The sequence below is a fragment of the Globicephala melas genome, chromosome 12 (genome assembly GCF_963455315.2).
Source record: "Globicephala melas chromosome 12, mGloMel1.2, whole genome shotgun sequence".
Taxonomy (NCBI): Eukaryota; Metazoa; Chordata; class Mammalia; order Artiodactyla; family Delphinidae; genus Globicephala; species Globicephala melas.
This window is the reverse complement of record NC_083325.1, coordinates 56,798,404-56,816,561: the sequence shown is the minus strand read 5'-3', so window position 1 is coordinate 56,816,561 and position 18,158 is coordinate 56,798,404. Positions and strand designations below refer to the sequence as shown.

At 38.6% G+C, this 18,158-nt stretch overlaps 1 long non-coding RNA gene across 2 annotated transcripts in view; it reads right to left on the bottom strand.

The window, feature by feature from the left end:
- Positions 1–2,945: 2,945 nt before the first annotated feature.
- Positions 2,946–18,158, bottom strand: part of LOC132598230 (uncharacterized) — a 245,256-nt gene continuing 230,043 nt past the window's right edge. For both annotated transcript variants that reach the window (XR_009566211.1, XR_009566212.1), the window contains one exon: positions 2,946–3,121. This is a non-coding gene — a long non-coding RNA (uncharacterized lncRNA). The remainder of the gene's footprint in view (positions 3,122–18,158) is intronic.

Genomic DNA, 18,158 nt, shown 5'->3' with positions numbered 1-18,158 from the left:
GATTTTTTTCACGGACTCTTCACTTGGAAAATCATTTACTGAGGGCCTGAGTATACTTGTTGGGTAAACAGGAAAAGAGCTACTAACATTGTACTCGGTTTTTGGCCTTCAAATAACTCAAACAGGAGTCAGGAAGATTTGAAACCAAGATGGCAGAGTAGAAAGACATGCTCTCACGCCCTCTTGCGAGAAAACCAGAATCACAACTAACTGCTGAACAATCATCGACAGGAAGACACTGGAATTCACCAAAAAAGATATCCCACATCCAAAGACAAAGGAGAAGCCACAATGAGACGGTAGGAGGGGTGCAATCACAATAAAATCAAATCCCATAACTGCTGGGTGGGTGACTCACAAACTGGAGAACACTTATACCACAGAACTCCACCCCCTCGAGTGAAAGTTCTGAGCCCCACGTCCGGATTCTTAACCTGGGGGTCCAGCAACAGGAAGAGGAATTCCTAGAGAATGAGACTTTGAAGGATAGTGGGATTTGATTGCAGGATTATGACAGGACTGGGGGATACAGAGACTCCACTCTTGGATGGCACACACAAGGTAGTGTGTGCATCAGGACAAAGGGGAAGGAGCAGGGACCACAGGGGAGACTGAACGAGACCTACCTGCTAGTGTTGGAGGGTCTCCTGCAGAGGCGGTGGGTGGCTGTGGCTCACCATGAGGACAAGGACACTGGAAGCAGAACTTCTGGGAAGTACTCCTTGGTGTGAGCCCTCCCAGAGTCCACCATTAGCCCCACGAAAGAGCCCAGGTAGGCTCCAGTGTTGGGTTGCCTCAGGTCAAACAACCAACAGGGAGGGGACCCAGCCCCACCCATCAGCAGTCAAGCAGATTAAAGTTTTACTGAGCTGTGCCCACCAGAGCAACAGCCAGCTCTACCTACCACTAGTCCCTCCCATCAGGAAACTTACACAAGCCTCTTAGATAGCCTCATCCACCAGAGGGAAGACAGCAGAAGCAAGAAGAACTACAATCCTGCAGCCTGTGGAACAGAAACCACATTCAAAGAAAGAGAGACAAGATGAAAAGACAGAGGGCTAAGTAACAGATGAAGGAACAAGATAAAACCCCAGAAAAACAACTAAATGAAGTGGAGATAGGCAACCTTCCAGAAAAAGAATTCAGAATAATGATAGTGAAGATGATCCAGGACCTCAGAAAAAGAATGGAAGCAAAGATTGAGAAGATGCAAGAAATGTTTAACAAAGACCTAGAAGAATTAAAGAACAAACAAACAGAGATGAACAACACAATAACTGAAATGAAAACTACACTAGAAGGAATCAATAGCAGAATAACAGACGCAGAAGAACGGATAAGTGACCTGGAAGAGAGAATGGTAGAATTCACTGCTGCAGAACAGAATAAAGAAAAAAGAATGAAAAGAAATGAAGACAGCCTGAGAGACCTCTGGGACAACAGTAAACGCAACAACATTCGCGTTATAGGTGTCCCAGAAGGAGAAGACAGGGAGAAAGGACCCGAGAAAATATCTGAAGAGATCATAGTCAAAAACTTCCCCAACATGGGAAAGAAAATAGCCACCCAAATCCAGGAAGCACAGAGAGTACCATACAGGATAAACCCAAGGAGAAACACGCTGAGACACATAGTAATCAAATTGGCAAAATTAAAGACAAAGAAAAATTACTGAAAGCAGTAAGGGAAAAACGACAATTAACATACAAAGGAACTCGCATAAGGTTAAGATCTGATTTCTCAGGAGAAACTCTACAAGCCAGTAGGGAGAGGCATGATACACTTAGCATGATGAAAGGGAAGAACCTACAACCAAGATTACTCTACCCAGCAAGAATCTCATTCAGATTTGATTGAGAAATCAGAAGATTTACAGACAAGCAAAAGCTAATTTTCTGCTTTTGCTAACACGATGACAGCAAAAGCTAATACGATGATCCAAAACCTATAGGATGCAGCAAAAACAGTTCTAAGAGGGAACTTTATAACTATACAAGCCTACCTCACTTCAGCACCACCAAATCAGCTTTACAACAAATGCTAAAGGAACTTCTCTAAGTGGGAAACACAGGAGAAGAAAAGGACCTACAAAAAAAACCCCAAAACAATTAAGAAAATGGTCATAGGAACATACATGTCGATAATTACCTTAAACGTGAATGGATTAAATGCTCCAACCAAAAGACACAGGCTTGCTGAATGGATACAAAAACAAGACCCATATATATGCTGTCTACAAGAGACCCACTTCAGATCTACAGACACATTCAGACTGAAAGTACAGGAATGGAAAAAGATATTCCATGCAAATGAAAATCAGAAGAAAGCTGGAGTAGCAATATTCATATCAGATAAAATAGACTTTAAAATAAAGAATGTTACAAGAGACAAAGAAGGACACTACATAATGATTAAGGGATCAATCCAAGAAGAAAATATAACAATTATAAATATATATGCACCCAACATAGGAGCACCTCAATACATAAGGTAACTGCCAACAGCTCTAAAAGAGGAAATCAACAGTACCACAATAATACTGGGGAACTTTAACACCTCACTTATACCAATGGACAGATCATCCAAAATGAAAATTAATAAGGAAACACAAGACTTAAATGACACAATAGACCAGATAGATTTAATTGATATTTATAGGACATTCCATCCAAAACCCACAGATTACACATTCTTCTCAAGTGCGCATGGAACATTCTCCAGGACAGATCATATCTTGGGTCACAAATCAGGCCTCAGTAAACTTACGAAAATTGAAATCATGTGAAGCATCTTTTCTGACCACAATGCTATGAGATTACAAATCAATTACAGGGAAAAAAATGTAAAAAGCACAAACACATGGAGGCTAAACAATACGTTACTAAATAACAACAGATTACTGAAGAAATCAAAGAGGAAATCAAAACATACCTAGAGGGCTTCCCTGGTGGCGCAGTGGTTCAGAGTCTGCCTGCTGATCCAGGGGACACGGGTTCGTGCCCCGGAGGGTCCAGGAGGATACCACATGCTGCAGAGTGGCTAGGCCCGTGAGTCATGGCCGCTGAGCCTGCGCATCCGGAGCCTGTGCTCCACAACGGGAGAGGCCACAACAGTGAGAGGCCTGCATACCGCAAAAAAAAAACAAACCTAGAGATAAATGACAATGAAAACACAATGATCCAAAACCTTTGGGATGCACAAAAGCAGTTCTAAGAGGGAAGTTTATAGCTATGCAAGCCTACCTCAAGAAACAAGAAAAATCTCAAATAAACAATCTAACATTATACCTAAAAGAACTAGAGAAAGAAGAACAAACAAAACCCAAAGTTACCAGAAGGAAAGAAATCATAAAGATCAGAGCAGAAATAAATGAAACAGAAATAAAGAAAATAGCAAAGATCAATAAAACTAAATCATGGTTTTTTGAGAAGATAAACAAAATTGATAAACCATTAGCCAGATTCACCAAGAAAAAGAGGAAGAGGACTCAAATCAATAAAATTCAAAATGGAAAGAAGAAATTACAACAGACACCCCAGAAATACAAAGCACCCTAAGAGACTACTCCCAGCAACTCTATGCCAATGAAATGGACAACCTGGAAGAAATGGACAAATTCTTAGAAAGGTATAACCCCCAAGACTGCGAGAGGAAGAAATAGAAAATATAAACTGACCAATCACAAGTAATGAAATTGAAACTGTGATTAAAAATTTTCCAGCAAACAAAAGTCCAGGACCACATGGCTTCACAGGTGAATTCTATCAAACATTTATAGGAGAGCTAACACCCATGTTCGCAAACTCTTCCAAAAAATTGCAGAGGAAGGAACACTCCCAAACTCATTCTATGAGGCCACCATCACCCTGATACCAAAACCAGACAAAGATACTACAAAAAAAGAAAATTACAGACCAATATCACTGATGAATATAGATGCAAAAATCCTCAATAAAATACTAGCAAACAGAATCCAACAACACACTAAAAGGATCATACACTATGATCAAGTGGGATTTATCCCAGGGATGCAAGGATTCTTCAATATACCCAACTCAATCAATGTGATACACCATATTAACAAATTGAAGAAGAAAAACCATAGGATCATCTCAATAGATGCAGAAAAAGGTTCTGACAAAATTCAACTCCCATTTATGATAAAAACTCTCCAGAAAGTGGGCACAGAGGAAACCTACCTCAACATAATAAAGGCCATATATGACAAACCCACAGCAAACATCATTCTCAATGGTGAAAAACTGAAACCATTTCCTCTAATATCAGGAACAAGACAAGAATGTCCACTCTCACCACTATTATTCAACATAGGTTTGGAAGTCCTAGCCATGGCAATCAGTGAAGAAAAAGAAATAAAAGGAATACAAATTGGAAAAGAAGAGGTAAGACTGTCACTGCAGATGACGTGATACAATACATAGAGAATTCTAAAGATGCCACCAGAAAACTACTAGAGCTAATCAATGAATTTGGTAAAGTTTCAGGATACAAAATTAATGCACAGAAATCTCTTGTATTCCTATATACTAATGATGAAAACTCTGAAAGAGAAATTAAGGAAACACTCCCATTTACCACTGCAACAAAAAGAATAAAATACCTAGGAATAAACCTACCTAGGGAGACAAAAGACCTGTATGCAGAAAACTATAAGACACTGATGAAAGAAATTAAAGATGATACCAACAGATGGAGAGATATACCATGTTCTTGGATTGGAAGAATCAATATTGTGAAAATGACTATACTACACAAAGCAATCTACAGATTCAGTGCAAGTCCTATCAAATTACCAATGGCATTTTTTACAGAACTAGAACAAGAAATCTTAAAATTTGTATGGAGACAGAAAAGACCCCGAATAGCCAAAGTGGTCTTGAGGGAAAAAAAGCAGAGCTGGAGGAATCAGACTCCCTGACTTCAGACTATACTACAGAGCTACAGTAATTGAGACAGTATGGTACTCGTGCAAAAATAGAAATATAGATCAACGAAACAGGATAGAAGGCCCAGAGATAAACCCACGTGCCTATGGTCAACTAATCTATGACAAAGGAGGCAAGGCTATACAATGGAGAAAAGACAATCTCTCCAATAAGTGCTGCTGGGAAAACTGGACAGCTACTTATAAAAGAATGAAATGAGAACACTCCCTAACACCATACACAAAAATAAACTCAAAATGGATTAAAGACCTAAATGTAAGGCCAGACACTATAAAACTCTTAGAGGAAAACATAGGAAGAACACTCTTTGACATAAATCACAGCAAGATCTTTTTTGATCTACCTCCTAGAGTAATGGAAATAAAAACAAAAATAAACAAATGGGACCTAATGAAACTTAAAAGCTTTTGCACAGCAAAGGAAATCATAAACAAGACCAAAAGACAACCCTCAGAATGGGAGAAAATATTTGCAAATGAATCAACGGACAAAGTATTAACCTCCAAAATATATAAACAGCTCATGCAGCTCAGTATTGAAAAAACAAACAACCCAATCCAAAAATGGGCGGAAGACCTAATTAGACATTTCTCCAAAGAAGGCATACAGATGGCCAAGAAGCACATGAAAAGCTGCTCAATATCAGTAATTATTAGAAAAATGCAAATCAAAACTACAGTGAGGTATCACCTCACACCAGTTAGCATGGGCTTCATCAGAAAATCTACAAACAACAAATGCGGGAGAGGGTGTGGAGATAAGGGAAACTTCTTGCACTGTTGGTGGGAATGTAAACTGATACAGGCACTATGGAGAACACTATAGAGGGTCCTTAAAAAACTAAAACTAGAATTACCATATAATCCAGCAATCCCACTATGGGGCATATACCCAGAGAAAATCATAATTCAAAAAGACACATGCACCCCGATATTCATTGCAGTACTATTTACAATAGCCAGGTCATGGAAGCAACCTAAGTGCCCATCAACAGAGGAATAGATAAAGAAGATGTGGTACATATATATAATGGAATATTACTCAGCCATAAAAAGGAATGAAATTGGGTCATTTGTTGAGACGTGGATGGATCTAGAGACTGTCATACAGAGTCATGTCAAAAAGAGAAAAACAAATATCATATATTAATGCATATATGTGGAACCTAGAAACATGGTACAGATGAACCAGTTTGCAGGGCAGAAATTGAGACACAGATGTAGAGAACAAATGTATGGACACCAAGTGGGGAAAGTGGCAGGGGGGTGGGGGTGGGGCTGTGATGAATTCGGTGATTGGGATTGACATGTATACACTGATGTGTATAAAACTGATGACTAATAAGAACCTGCTGTATAACAAAATAAATAAAATAAAATTCAAAAAAAAAAGAGATGGGAAGATTTAGAGTGAATCATTCTCAGATTTTCTGCTCTACCAGCACTGCTCTCAGAATTTTTTGTAAATTAGATATATAACTGCAAAAAGTTTGATCATGAAGGGTTTTTTTTACCCCTAAAATAGAGAATATATCACAATTTCTTTGGAATTAGTAAGGCAGACAATTCCCTAAGGTGAAGGGGGGAAAAAAATCAAAACAACATCCAGAAATAAGCACTGAAGGAAAATCTACCTCGGTTTGAGGCCAGTTTAGGATTAGTAAAGTATGAAGAAGAAAATTAAGTTTTTACTGTCAAATATGACATGAGAAAGAATACCTGTATGTAACAGGAACTTTGTTTTGACTCAACAGATTGCTACAGAATGCTTTAAAGTTTGGGGATTGATTAAATAGTTACTTAAGTTTTAGCGATTTTAAGAAAGTTGGCATAATATTTTTTATTGTAAGTCATTTGTGGTTAACTTTTATTTCCAATTTGCAAGTGAATACCTTGCCACCACCATGACACTAAACATGCATCACAGTAATAACCTCAACAAAGGGAAAGTTAACCACTAAAATATAGAAGCTGCAAGATAACTTATAACTAAGAGATGACCCTTCCGAACTATAATACATCTTAGGACTCTTTTTTATATTTCTGTAAAAAATGTCATTGAGATTTTTGTTTTGTTTTGTTTTATGCTTCCTACAACAGACTCACTTTATTTTTTTTTTTTACTTTTAAAAAAAGGAATCGACATTGGAAAAGAAGTAAAGCTGTCACTGTTTGCAGATGACATGATAATGTACATAGAGAATCCTAAAGATGCTACAAGAAAACTACTAGAGATAATCAATGAATTTGGTAAAGTAGCAGGATACAAAATTAACGCACAGAAATTTCTTGCATTCCTATACACTAATGATGAAAAATCTGAAAGTGACATCAAGAAAACACTCCCATTTACCATTGTAACAAAAAGAATAAAATATTTAGGAATAAACCTACCCAAGGAGACAAAAGACCTGTATGCAGAAAATTATAAGACACTGATGAAAGAAATTAAAGATGATACAAATAGATGGAGAGATATACCATGTTCTTGGACTGGAAAAATCAACACTGTGAAAATGACTCTACTACCCAAAGCAATCTACAGATTCTATGCAATCCCTACCAAACTACCACTGGCATTTTTCACAGAACTAGAACAAAAAATTTCACAATTTGTATGGAAACACAAAAGAACCTGAATAACCAAAGCAACCTTGAGAACGAGAAATGGAGCTGGAAGAATCAGGCTCCCTGACTTCAGACTACACTACAAAGCTACAGTAATCAAGAGAGTATAGTACTGGCACAACAACAGAAATATAGATCAATGGAACAGGATAGAAAGCCCAGAGATAAACCCACGCACATATGGACACCTTATCTTTGATAAAGGAGGCAAGAATATACAGTGGAGAAAAGACAGCCTCTTCAATAAGTGGTGCTGGGAAAACTGGACAGCTACATGTAAAAGTATGAAATTAGAACACTCCCTAACACCATACACAAAAATAAACTCAAAATGGATTAAAGACCTAAATGTGGGCTTCCCTGGTGGCACAGTGGTTGAGCATCTGTGTGCCGATGCAGGGGACACGGGTATGTGCCCCGGTCCAGTGAGATCCCACATGCCACGGAGTGGCTGGGCCCGTGAGCCATGCCCGCTGAGCCTGCGCGGCCACAGCAGTGAGAGGCCTGCGAATCGCAAAAAAAAAAAAAAGACCTAAATGTACGGCCAGACATTATCAAACTCTTAGAGGAAAACATAGGCAGAATACTCTATGATATAAATCACAGTAAGATCCTTTTTGACCCAACTCCTAGAGAAATGGAAATAAAAACAAAAATAAATAAATGGGACCTAATGAAACTGAAAAGCTTTTGCAAAGGGCTTCCCTGGTGGCGCAGTGGTTGAGAGTCCGCCTGCCGATGCAGATGATGGGGGTTCGTGCCCTGGTTTGGGTGGATCCCACATGCTGCGGAGTGGCTAGGCCCGTGAGCCATGGCCACTGAGCCTGCGTCCGGAGCCTGTGCTCTGCAACGGGAGAGGCCACAACAGTGAGAGGCCCACGTACCGCAAAAAAAAAAAAAACCTTTTGCACAGCAAATGAAACCATAAACAAGACAAAAAAGACAACCCTCAGAATGGGAGAAAATATTTGCAAATGAAGCAACTGACAAAGGATTAATCTCCAAGATTTACAAGCAGCTCATGCAGCTCAATATCAAAAAAACAAACAACCCAATCCAAACATGGGCAGAAGACCTAAATAGACATTTCTCCAAAGAAGATATACAGATTGCCAACAAACATATTAAAGAATGCTCAACATCATTAATCATTAGAGAATGCAAATCAAAACTACGATGAGATATCATCTCACACTGGTCAGAATGGCCATCATCAAAAAATCTACAAACAATAAATGCTGGCGAGGGTGTGGAGAAAAGGGAACCCTCTTGCACTGTTGGTGGGAATGTGAATTGGTACAGCCACAATGGAGAACAGTATGGAGGTTCCTTAAAAAACTACAAATAGAACTACCATATGACCCAGCAATCCCACTACTGGGCATATACCCTGAGAAAACCATAATTCAAAAAGAGTCATGTACCAAAATGTTCACTGCAGCTCTATTTACAATAGGCAGGACATGGAAGCAACCTAAGTGTCCATCAAAAGATGAATGGATAAAGAAGATGTGGCACATATATACAATGGAATATTACTCAGCCATAAAAAGAAATGAAATTGAGATATTTGTGGTGAGGTGGATGGACCTATTGTCTGTCATACAGCATGAAGTAAGTGAGAAAGAGAAAACCAAATGCCATATGCTAACACATATATATGGAATCTAAGAAAAATAAAAAAAGGTCATGAAGAACCTACGGGTAAGATGGGAATAAAGACACAGACCTACTAGAGAATGGACTTGAGGACATGGGGAAGGGGAAGGGGAAGCTGGGACAAAGTGAGAGAGAGGCATGGACATATATACACTACCAAACGTAAAATATATAGCTAGTGGGAAGCAGCCGCATAGCACAAGGAGATCAGCTCGGTGCTTTGTGACCACCTAGAGGGGTGGGATACAGAGGGTTGGAGGGAGGGAGACACAAGAGGGAAGAGATATGGGAACATATGTATATGTATAACTGATTCACTTTGTTATAAAGCAGAAACTAACACACCACTGTAAAGCAATTATACTCCAATAAAGATGTTAAATATATATATATATATTTGTTATAATTGTGGTAAAATACATATAAAATTTACCATTTTAACCATTTTAAGTGTACAGTTCAGTTGCATTAGGTATATTCACATTGTTGTGCAACCATCACCACCATCCATATTTTCAAAACACTTTTCAACTTCGTAAACTGAAACTCTGTATCCATTAAAAAAAAACTCCCCATGTAAGTGAGCAGGACCCTATTGGGCCTTCCTGGGGCAAACCTGTCCCCCATATCCTCTGCTTTAGCTCCTCTCTGAAGTGCCTAGATAATGTCATTGAGGTTTTGATATGAATTGCACTGAATCTGTAGATTGTACCTTCCAATCCACGAACATGATCTGTCTTTCCATTTACTTGTGCCTTCTTACATTTCTGTCATCAATGTTTTATAGATTTCATTCTACAAGTCTTTCACCTCCTTGGCTCAGTTTATTTCTAAGTATTTATTCCTTTTGATGCATTGTAAGTGGGATTTTTCTTTATTTCCTTCGCAGATTGTTCATTATTAGTATATAGAAACACAACTGATTTTTGTGTGTTGATTTTGCATCCATAACTTTACTGAATTCCTACAGTAGTTCCAATGTTTTTTTGTGGAGTCTTTAGGATTTTTGACATATAAAGTCTAAAGTTCATATGGAACCACAGAGGACCCCAAATGGCCAAAATAATCATTAGAAAGAAAAACAAAGCTAGGGGCATCACACTTCCTGATTTTAACATATTTTTAAAGCTACAGTAATTAGAACAGTATGGTAATGGCATAAAGATAGACATATAGATCACCGGCACAAATTAGAGAGTCCAGAAATAAACCCATACATATACAGTCAGCTGATCTTCAACAAGGGTGCCAGGAATATATGATGGGGAAAGGATAGTCCCTTAAGCAAATGGTGTGAAGGAAACTGGATATCTACAGGCAAAAGAATGAAATTGGACCCTTATCTTATACCATATAAAAAAAATCAACTCAAAATGGATTAAAGACTTAAACAGACCTGAAACTGTAAAACACCTGGAATAAAACATAAAGGAAAAGCTTCAGGACATTGGTCTTGGCAAAGATTTCTTGGATATGACACAAAAAACACAAACAAAAGAAAAATAGACAAATGGGGTTATATCAAACTATAAAGCTTCTATACAGCAAAGGAAACAATCAACATAATAAAAAGGAAACCTACAGAATGGGAGAAAACATTCGCTAACCATATATCTGATAAGGGGTTAATATCCAAAATATAAAAGGAACTCCTATAACTCAATTGCAAAAAGAAAACAAAGTCCAAATAAACAGATGAAAAAATGAACAAAGGACTTGAATAGACATTCTCCAAAGAAAACATAAAGATGGCTAACAAGTATATGAGAAAATGCTCAACATCACTAATCATAAGAGAAATACAAATCAAAACCATAATGAGACATCACCTCACACCTATTAAAATGGCTATTTAAAAAAAAATAGCAAGTGTTGGCAAGGATGTGAAGAAATTTGAACACTTGTACACTATTGGTAGGCATGTAAAAAGGCTCAGCCATTATGAAACACAGTTTGGAGATTCCTCAAAAATTAAAACTAGAACTACCATACGATCCACCAATACTACTTCAAAAGACTTGAAATCAGGATCCTGAAAAAATATTTGTACTCCCATGTTCAGTGCAACATCATTCACAACAGCCAAGGTGTAGAAATAACCCAAATGTCCATTGATGGATGAATGGATAAAAAAAGAAATGTGGTATACACACACAAGAAAATATTACTCAGCCTTAAAAAAGAAGGAAACTCTGTCATATGCAACAACATGGATAAACCTTGAAGACATTACGCTAAGTGAAATAAGTCAGTCTCAGAAGGACATATACTGCATGATTCCACTTATATGAGGTATCTAAAAGAGTCAAAATCACAGAAGCAGAGAGTAGAATTGTGGTTGCCAGGGGTTGGGTGAGGGGAAAACTGGGAGTTGCTGTTCAGCAAGCATAAAGTTTCAGTTATACAAGATGAATAAGTTCTAGAGATCTGCTGTACAACATTGTACCTACAGTTAACAATACTGTATTGTACACTTAAAATTTTTTTTCAAAGGATAGATTTCATGTTGAGTGTTCTTACCACAATTAATTTAAAAAAGAACTGTAATAAAATCCATTCACAGTAAACCTATATATTATAAGGAGATATGTGTGTCTACATATATGCATATATGTGTGTACATAGTATATACATATATATCTTTCCCTATATGTGTGTATACATGTTATGTATAGACCTGGACTTCTGAATGTCTTTTCTTTCATAATGTCTTTTAGAAATGATCGTTGAATAGTATTTTCTGCAAAATCACAACTTTAAAGCACTGACTTTAGACATATGATTGGTAGCCCTTTTCAAACATTTCTGAGACATTATAAAAGAAACAGACATTCAGAACTCTAGCTCTACACGTAACATTGTTTAAATGAAGCCCAAAGCAGAAGTGTTGTGATTAAACATGAGGTTAATTCATTTGTTAGTACCTTGTCAGCCTTTTCCTATTTTAACACATTTTCTATTCGTTTTCATAGTTAACTTTTAAATTTTGATCTCTCTGCCCTTTATCTATATTTTCTTTTTAGATGCCATTTCTGCTAAAATTCTGAAATGATTTATGAGTCACACAGACCTAATTCTGTTAACTCAGCTATACCAAGGAGCAGGAACACACTGCTTCCATAGCAATTAGTTTGCCCAAGTTGAGGCCCTGAGCCCTTCTCAGCTGATATTCTTCTCCCAGGCAGAGGAACACTGAGATGTACTTCTGTAAAAGAAATGTGATGAAGGGATGGGACCTGGACAGAAAGCAGGAGGCTGGAGAAAGGAAGCATTTTGTTGGGAAATGCTTTGATAATTAGGATTGAGTATTATTAATGTTCCACGGAAGCCCTTCTTGTATCTTAATGAGATCTCCAGGGTAAGTACAATGAAATCTACCAACCTCTATCTCTAGCCTCTCAAATGTGCAATTGCTTGACATTTTTTCCATGACATCCAGAACTGGAAAATGACCTTGGTTTATTAGCTTGAGGAACTTCAGTTGTTGAAGTCTGAAAACTATAAAATCTACATGACTTTGGAGAGTTGGAACATAGGCCATGCCTATCACCCTATAAAATTTTATTTCATTGTTAGTAGTCAGTGTGAACCACTTATTCTAAGTTAGAAACCTTTGACTGATTTTATAAAAGCATCTGTACTAAGATTTGGCACCTAAGCACGTCCATTTTTCCCACCCCAATACTCTAGCATCTTCAAGACGCCAGTGCTTGAACAATATCATCTAGACACCTCTCTAGTTTCCCCACTTATCAGTCAGGAATCAACCAATGAAACAGACCAGCGGGAGATATGTATTGACATGTATTGCAAGGAACTGGCTCACACAATTATGAGTGCTGTATAGGCAAGTCTGAAACCCATGCGGCAGGCTGTCAAGAAAGGCAGGCCAGGGTCTTCCCTGGTGGCGCAGTGGTTGAGAATCTGCCTGCCAATGCAGGGGACACGGGTTCGAGCCCTGGTCTGGGAAGATCCCACATGCCACGGAGCAACTAGGCCCGTAAGCCACAACTACTGAGTCTGTGCGTCTGGAGCCTGTGCTCTGCAACAAGAGAGGCCACGATAGCGAGAGGCCCGCGCACCGCGATGAACAGTGGCCCCCGCTTGCCACAACTAGAGAAAGCCCACGCACAGAAACGAAGACCCAACACAGCCATAAATAAATAAATTAATTTTAAAAAAAAGAAAAGAAAGGCAGGCCAAAACCCTCAGGAAAGATAAATTGTTGTCCACAGGCAGAAGTTCTCCTTATTCAGAGAAGCCTCAGCTCTGTTCTTAGGTCTTTCAACTGACTGAATCAGACCCATACAAATTATTTAGAATAATTTCCCTTATTTAAAGTCAAGTGATTATAGACTTTCATCACATCTATAAAATACCTTCACAGTAATACCTAGATTAGTGTTTGAATAACTGGTAAAGACTCTCACATCCCTCCTTCTCAACTCTTTGTCACACACGCTTAGGCAGTAATGTAGAGGGGTCACCCTTAGCCCTAGAGTCCAATCCCTACTAACAAATGTTGACATAAAGGATGTTTAGGAAGTGTCCAGTATAACACTATCCCAACTGAAACCTATGACAAGGGAAAGAAAACTCTCCAGGTGCTTTGTAATACTTTTCTTAGCTATTACCACAGGACGAAATAGGAGAGGGAAGCAAAGGTGTGGCCTAGCTTTAGTCCAGCAAACTGGTTCGACTTTCCCCAAGGCAAAGATCATCCAGAGTCAGGCTGAAATAGTGCCTGTGCTCTTTCCTCCTTTTTTTTGTCATTTATCGCAGCAAAAACACACTCATTTTCTCTCATACCAGCTGTCCCTGGGGATTTTACTCTGCTTTCTCCATAGCATCCCAGCATTTTTAGCCAAAATTGTTGTATTCTGGGACAAGGAACCCAAAACAAAGATGGTTTTACTATCAGTGAAAATTTGCCATGACAATGGCTTAGCGTTTGAGTTAGCTTTCCAGGATTGGGGAGAGGAGAGGAGAGGCTTTAAAAAAAAATTAGTATCAGAGGTTGAAATCGTGAAGTTTATCTTCAAAGACATGGACTTGGGTCTAATTTGTTTCATTTATTAATTGTATGACCTTTGACAAGTCTCAGCCTTCTTGTGTTTCAGATTTCTTGCCTATAATCAAAGGAAGAAACTGAAAAATCACCAAATTCCTTTAAAGTTCTACTGTTTTTTGATCCTATAGACATAGGGCAGCATAACATGGAGAAGAGCTGGCCAGAAAAAAAGGATAGAAGAGTAACTTAAAGAATAAAGGAGAATGAAGTAGTCTGGAGGGAATGAAGGAAGAAGAAGGAAAAGAATAAGGAATATAAGAAGAAAAAGATGGTGTACAGAGGTAAAGTATAGGAACACACTGGTACATATAAGAGGGAGTGATAGGAACTGTGGCGAACTGGAGAGTTTATGACCTTCTACAGATGGTCACTACTACTCATCTCTATCCAACTGCTGTCATAGGAAATGCAGGTCTAGTGTTGCCAGGTTTTAGAATTTTTCAAGAAAAGCTGGAAATCTGGATTCTTACGTGACTTCTCCTAATTTTTAAACATGGGTAGACTAATTCAAATTTTAAAGACCAATATGCAGAACAAACACAATATTCCTTCAGGCAGAGCATCACTTTAGGCCGAGACTAGGGTAAAGCAGGAAAGGTACTCACCTCATGCACAATATTTAAGGAAGCACCAAAAACTTCAGTAATCAAGATAAGAAATATTTTAATGCAATATTTTAAGCTACAATGCACTGCAAAAAATGAGTTATGAACAGAACATCAAAAGTTTCAATAAAGATAAGATCTGACCCTGCACTTGCACACTTCACATCTCTTGCCTCACCTTAATCCCGACTCTGCATCCTTTACAGCCTCTCAGTAAAAGGCTTACCAGCAGGGAGCATGGTAGTGCCATAAAATGCAAACAGGAAATAGGAAGAAAGCAGGCTTGGGAGTGAAGATAATGAATGCAACAGCAGGCATTTGATCTGAGATAGTGTGTGGGCATCTAGGTGAAAGAGGCTCTAAGCATTTGAGAATGAGAAAGTGATATCAGTAAGTAGAAGGAAAATTAATACTAATTCAATGTCTATTATGTGCCAGATGGTCTACATCTATAATCTCATCTACCAACAATTCTCAACATGAGTCTTTAATTTTGAAGTTTCATCTCCATTTTTTAAAAATTTTTAATAGATATTAAAGTTACTGACCCAAGATCATACACATAGCCAGTGGTGAAACTGACACGGTCTGGATTCCAGTAAACTGTGACTCCAAATTCTATTCTTTCCAGTAAACTGTGCAGCCTGGAGCAAGTCACATACATTAGTATGTCATCCATAAGCCTTGAGATTGGAAGAGATTCCCAGAGAGCTTAAGTGACCCTTGTCCATAAAGCCTGTGTCCTTATCCTGATGACTCCCTCAGGGATGGGGATCTTTCTTTTTCTTGCTACTCTCAGAACTGGAGTCTTTCCTTGCATTAGAGCTTTTGTACCCACTAACAAACTTCCCCTGTAGCCACCTGGTCTTCAAGTATTACAGCCTCTGAATTCTGTACTATTCTCACTTGTAAAGATACCTGGCTTCCTTCCCTATTTACTCTCATCAATGCAGCCTTGATAAAACAACAACCAGTTTCCACACTCTTTGGAGCCTGGACCCTGACCACCAATTTCCCTTAGGACGTGCGTGTGTGTTCACAGCAGCCACCCTACTGCATTGACAGAGTTTATATCCAGGTCACAACATTTCCCAAGTGCCATGTTTCGGTAAACTGTTAATCGGGGCAAATCTAGCCATGTCTTAAAATATGACATCTCCAAACTTCTTGTTCAGTCTAATTAAGTACTGCTTACATAGATGATTGACTAAAGAAATGGATTATTTGTTTCTCAAATAAACTTTTTGTCTTTCTCCTCCATATATTTCTTATAGTCATGTCCTTCCCTTAGACCACCATCCGCCCTTCACTCCACCAACATGAATCCTACTTATATTTCTAAGATTAGCTTACATTTCACCCCCTCCATGAACTGTTCTTTCACCAGCCCAGCCTGAACCAATCACTCTATCTATGAACTATGATAGTGCTGATTCACTGAACATTCATTTGCCATCTACAACCAACAGCACAGTCTTAATCTCCATAACCACATGGTAAGTTCCTTAAGGATAGGGGCCAATGTCCTGTGCTTTATTAATATTCCCAAAACTTCAAGCACAATGTAGGGGCTCCAATAAATACTCCTGGTTGGTGTATTTCTACAGCACAGAAACCTCAAGTTATAGGCTTGAATCTGACTGTCCTTAATTTCTCTCACTAGCTTTTTACTTTGAAAATAGGGATAACATTCCATGAAATTTCAAGGGTATTTTTTTAACACCTTTATTGGAGTATAATTGCTTTACAATGGTGTGCTAGTTTCTGCTTTATAACAAAGTGAATCAGCTATACATATACATATATCCCCATATCTCCTCCTTCTTGCATCTCCCTCTCACCCTCCCTATCCCACCCCTCTACGTTAAAGAAGAATGTAATGAGGATTTTTTTTTAATATCTACTGATATATTTTCCCTTTTGGCTCCTTTCCTTGCAATCCTCAACCATTTTCTGTCCCCAGTTAAAAGAGGGAAAATCCACTGAAGAAAGTAGAAGGATTTAACTAAAGGAAGTCCCAACAAGACAAGAGGACAAAGAATAAAGCCCTGTGGTCAAAGGAAAAGGAATCAAGTAGAGAGAGAAAGGAATAAGAGGTTACGCATGAGTGTATTTCTGTCTCCTGCTCTGTTCCCAAGGTACCTTCAGCACTGGGGCCAAACCTAAGGAAAAATGGTAGGAAGAGCCCAGAGAGGACAAAGAAACCAAAAACAGAGGGGTTTGTGTCATCATTCTCATTTGAGACTCTATAAGGAGACCACCTTGAAGAAGGCATTGGATTAGCATATGGCAAATAGAGTCAGGACGCTGTGTTTTGGCCTGTGTCAGGTATGTAGAGGATGCAGAACTCCCAGCAGGTCCCAGAAAGAATGTGAAAAGTAGCTGAATATTCTAGCTGGTCAGCTCACTAGTAAGATTATTGCAGAAAGAAGATGAGGAATTCTGTAGTAGAATGTTCATTAAGAGAGACTAGCTAAGAAAATGAGCAAATTGGAGTCTCAGCCAGAATTAGGGAAACCACTGCCCACAAGAGCTGAAGATAAGACGTAGTCATCAGGGGGATGATCGAGTCACCCAAGAGAAAGGCCATCACTGCGTTCTGCCCATACGAAGAAAACAAACCAAGAATCATACCTGTCATGGACCATCATCACAACGGATGAAAGATAGCAGGGACATCAGATTTTGTTACCCAGAAACCATCAAGATAAACACCTTAATGGAAGAAAAACAAATATGCACGGGCTGTCATTCAACACCCTGTGAGGATAGGATCTTCTCTATCTCCCAAGATGAGAACCGTCTGGGGAGGGCTGAGAAAGGAGGGAGAAAAGACTTGAACTATTTGTCAATCTCCTTACTGAAAAACTAGTTTAAACTGAAGGAAGATGGGATTACTTTTAATAGACAAATTAAGTTTTTCTTTCCCTTTGTAAGCATAAGGGCTTGAGGACAAATGAGATCAGTTATAAAATATAGGAAGATAGATGGTTTTCTTCACACACGTGAGTTATGGTGTGCCAATTTCTTTTTTGATGTGCCAATTTTTTGGGGGGTGTGCCAATTTTGATGCATATCTCCCTGCACAATAAATTTACAATGAATATTTTGTACGTAACTTAAGGAAGCAGCTTATCCTACAAAAGTAAGGACACTGCACCACTAGATATGCTTTAATCACTTGTTTTCCTGACTGCTTTAAAGTAGGTTAGGAACAAAATCTTCCCCA